Genomic DNA, 5000 nt, shown 5'->3' on the forward strand with positions numbered 1-5000 from the left:
ACCGGTAACCGACAAATACAAAGCATACACACACACACCGCGCGTGTGCCCTTGCTCTGGTGCTAGAGAAATCGAGTGCTCGAGCTGGCCGGAACGGGACGCCCCGCTCCGGAGCTTCACAATCGGACCACTGCGGTAGCGACCAGTGGGACGTCTCGGCCTCACACGAACAGCACAGAGATCAGCACACAGGAGACGGCGCACAACGAGTAATCTACCTAGCACGCCGCCGACCAAGTGGCCAAACTCTCGAGAGGAATGTCCGTCTGACACAAGGGACAGAAACGGGAGGTAACCGCTGAGCCTGAAACACCAGCAAATAAATGCTAGCCCGCCTGGGCCCTCCAACGTCGGACAGTCCTCGCCGTATCGATCGAGTGACCTGGGCACGCACTTTTTTTTTCCTTTCACACAGTGTGGGGTTGGCGGCGGCGGGGGGGGGGGAGAAAGCATGCAACTTGGTTGACGTCGCCTGGTCAACTCGCATCGGTTTTCCGTCCCCATGACTGTAAGGAGCAACCGCGACCAGCGTAGCCAAACAGGTCGACCAAAGCTTTCGGCGCTCGCACGGAGAGGTGATGCCAGCCGGCGTGCGTCGCCTAACTTGGACAAAATTCTGGGCACGCACTTTTCGTTTGAGAATAGGACATACATGTAGTGCAACCCAAGGAAACCAGGCGACGCCGCCACAATCTGCGCCTGACAGACAAAGATAACCGTTCACAAGGAGCCTTGTTATTTCGCACCAAGTCTTTTGCGGGCATAGTTTCTTTCTTTGACATGTATATCTGTATGAAGGTCGGCTTTGCTCTGCCATCGCAGCCTCCCTTCTTTGCTTTTCTCACTGTACCAACAGACATGTCATAGACTTTGGTTTTTTTTTCATTAATTCTTTTCCTGTGGGTGTGGTGTGCCTCCGCACCCCCCAATCTGTTCCAAGGCCTTGTTTTCTCTCGCTCGCCAAAACACTTTGTCTGTTTTCACAGCCAGTCTACCGGCCTAGACCCAACTGTGCGATATTTCAGAGCCGGCAACAGAGCATGGAAAGTCCGCCAGATTTACCCTTAAATGCTCATAAATGACTTCCAGGCACTCTTCGGAAGGTCTTTTATTTCAAAAGAAGGTCCTTCCTTGAGGGAGCACTTCTTCGGCCACTTTGCAAGTGCAACCGCTGCCAGCAAAAGTTCTGAAAATCGAGTTCCCGAAAATCTCCGGGTACCCCGCCAACCCCCAGCCACCCGAATCGCAAGTGTCAATTCGGCGGGTTGCCTGCCGGTAGTCCTTCCGAAAATGAGGCGCCAAATCGCCGCAACGGCCATTTTTCATTTCGGCATCGGGACTTCCGACGGCAACTGATTAACTAGCCCGGGGACTAGAGCGGCAGCAAATGCAACGTGCCCTCTTGGCGGGAGCAACTTGACCGCCCCCGTGGGGAAAGGTCAACTCGGGGCCCGGGAAAGTCGCCGAGTCCGACCCCATACACTTCCATGAGTTGGGGGTTTTGGCCTTCCCGGCCCAAGGCTCGCCTTATTTCGGCCTGCACTTTCGGAAAAGGGTGCATTCCTTTTGGTTAATGATTTCACCAGCCCGGGTCTTAGCCTCTGCCCCGACGGCTAAGTCTTTTGGTTAATGATTTCCTGCGGCTGGGACTACCCTTTCCCCCCGCCCTGCAGGCACCCGGGTCGGGAGGCCGTCGGGGGCACTTTCCGGGGCAAATCCGGACCCTTACGCAAGGGAGAGTGCGCCCCCCGCCTCGGCCGGGGGTCAGGCTGCCGCCTATTAAGCCCGACAGAAAACCCGAAAAATGGACGAAAATGGGAAAAAATCCCCATCCGAAAAAGGCTTAAAAGTCGGTTGGGCGGCAGCTAGGGTCGGTCTCTGCAGACCTGGAGGCTCGGGTGGACTCTTGGAATAAACGTCCAAGTCCCGACTTGCCACCTCCTACTACTGTGCAGATACCCCGCCAACCCCCAGCCACCCGAATGACAAGCGTCCGATCAGCGGGACGAATTTGACAACTCTGGCCGGACCTCTGGAACTCCATCCCGGGTAACCGGGGCAAATTTTTCCGCTTGATCGCCCTTCCACTGGTTAACCATTTGCCCTTTCGGACTTAGTCTCTGGACATTATTCGACGGATTTTCTGGTTAACCATTTGCCCTTTCGGACTTAGTCTCTGGGCATTATTTTCGACTTTTTGGTTAATGATTTCACACTTTTTACTTACTTTTGCGCTTTTTGGTTAATGATTACTCTGCTTACTGGTTAATTATTTGCCCTTTCGGACTTAGTCTCTGGACATTATTTTCGAGTTTTTGGTTAATGATTTCACACTTTTAACATATTTTTGCGCTTTTTGGTTAATGATTACTCTGCTTACTGGTTAACCATTTGCCCTTTCGGACTTAGTCTCTGCACATTATTTTCGACTTTTTGGTTAATGATTTCACACTTTTAACATATTTTTGCGCTTTTTGGTTAATGATTTCATACTTTTTACTTACTTTTGCGCCTTTTGGTTAATGATTACTCTGCTTACTGGTTAACCATTTGCCCTTTCGGACTTAGTCTCTGGACATTATTTTCGAGTTTTTGGTTAATGATTTCACACTTTTTACTTACTTTTGCGATTTTTGGTTAATGATTACTCTGCTTACTGGTTAACCATTTGCCCTTTCGGACTTAGTCTCTGGACATTGTTTTCGACATTTTGGTTAATGATTTCACACTTTTAACTTAATTTTGCGATTTTTGGTTAATGATTACTCTGCTTACTGGTTAACCATTTGCCCTTTCGGACTTAGTCTCTGGACATTGTTTTCGACATTTTGGTTAATGATTTCACACTTTTAACTTAATTTTGTGCTTTTTGGTTAATGATTTCATACTTTTTACTTACTTTTGCGATTTTTGGTTAATGATTACTCTGCTTACTGGTTAACCATTTGCCCTTTCGGACTTAGTCTCTGGACATTATTTTTGGGTTTTTGGTTAATGATTTCACACTTTTTACTTACTTTTGCCCTTTTTGGTTACTGATTACTCTGCTTACTGGTTAACCATTTGCCCTTTCGGACTTAGTCTCTGGACATTATTTTCGAGTTTTTGGTTAATGATTTCACACTTTTAACATATTTTTGCGCTTTTTGGTTACTGATTTCATACTTTTTACTTACTTTTGCGCCTTTTGGTTAATGATTACTCTGCTTACTGGTTAACCATTTGCCCTTTCGGACTTAGTCTCTGGACATTATTTTCGAGTTTTTGGTTAATGATTTCACACTTTTTACTTACTTTTGCGATTTTTGGTTAATGATTACTCTGCTTACTGGTTAACCATTTGCCCTTTCGGACTTAGTCTCTGGAGATTATTTTCGAGTTTTTGGTTAATGATTTCACACTTTTTACTTACTTTTGCGATTTTTGGTTAATGATTACTCTGCTTACTGGTTAACCATTTGCCCTTTCGGACTTAGTCTCTGGAGATTATTTTCGAGTTTTTGGTTAATGATTTCACACTTTTTACTTACTTTTGCGATTTTTGGTTAATGATTACTCTGCTTACTGGTTAACCATTTGCCCTTTTGGACTTAGTCTCTGGACATTATTTTCGGGTTTTTGGTTAATGATTTCACACTTTTTACTTACTTTTGCGATTTTTGGTTAATGATGACTCTGCTTACTGGTTAACCATTTGCCCTTTCGCACTTAGTCTCTGGAGATTATTTTCGACTTTTTGGTTAATGATTTCACACTTTTAACTTAATTTTGTGCTTTTTGGTTAATGATTTCATACTTTTTACTTACTTTTGCCCTTTTTGGTTAATGATTACTCTGCTTACTGGTTAACCATTTGCCCTTTCGGACTTGGTCTCTGGACATTATTTTCGAGTTTTTGGTTAATGATTTCACACTTTTTACTTACTTTTGCGATTTTTGGTTAATGATTACTCTGCTTACTGGTTAATTATTTGCCCTTTCGGACTTAGTCTCTGCACATTATTTTCGAGTTTTTGGTTAATGATTTCACACTTTTAACATATTTTTGCGCTTTTTGGTTACTGATTTCATACTTTTTACTTACTTTTGCGCCTTTTGGTTAATGATTACTCTGCTTACTGGTTAACCATTTGCCCTTTCGGACTTAGTCTCTGCACATTATTTTCGACTTTTTGGTTAATGATTTCACACTTTTAACATATTTTTGCGCTTTTTGGTTAATGATTTCATACTTTTTACTTACTTTTGCGCCTTTTGGTTAATGATTACTCTGCTTACTGGTTAACCATTTGCCCTTTCGGACTTAGTCTCTGGACATTGTTTTCGACATTTTGGTTAATGATTTCACACTTTTAACTTAATTTTGTGCTTTTTGGTTAATGATTTCATACTTTTTACTTACTTTTGCCCTTTTTGGTTAATGATTACTCTGCTTACTGGTTAACCATTTGCCCTTTCGGACTTAGTCTCTGGAGATTATTTTCGAGTTTTTGGTTAATGATTTCACACTTTTTACTTACTTTTGCGATTTTTGGTTAATGATTTCACACTTTTTACTTACTTTTGCGATTTTTGGTTAATGATGACTCTGCTTACTGGTTAACCATTTGCCCTTTCGGACTTAGTCTCTGCACATTATTTTCGAGTTTTTGGTTAATGATTTCACACTTTTTACTTACTTTTGCGATTTTTGGTTAATGATTTCATACTTTTTACTTACTTTTGCGATTTTTGGTTAATGATGACTCTGCTTACTGGTTAATTATTTGTACTTTCGGACTTGGTCTCTGGACATTATTTTCGACTTTTTGGTTAATGATTTCACACTTTTAACATAATTTTGCGCTTTTTGGTTAATGATTACTCTGCTTGCTTGTTACTGATTTCCCCTTTCGGACTTGATCTCTGGCCGTTCTTTTCGACCTTTTTGGATCAGGTTTCCACACTCTGAAATTATTTTGGGCTCACTGATTAGGCGAGATCAAGGGGGCATGCCTGGG

This window comes from Heterodontus francisci, unplaced genomic scaffold, assembly GCF_036365525.1.
Source record: "Heterodontus francisci isolate sHetFra1 unplaced genomic scaffold, sHetFra1.hap1 HAP1_SCAFFOLD_1011, whole genome shotgun sequence".
Classification (NCBI taxonomy): Eukaryota; Metazoa; Chordata; class Chondrichthyes; order Heterodontiformes; family Heterodontidae; genus Heterodontus; species Heterodontus francisci.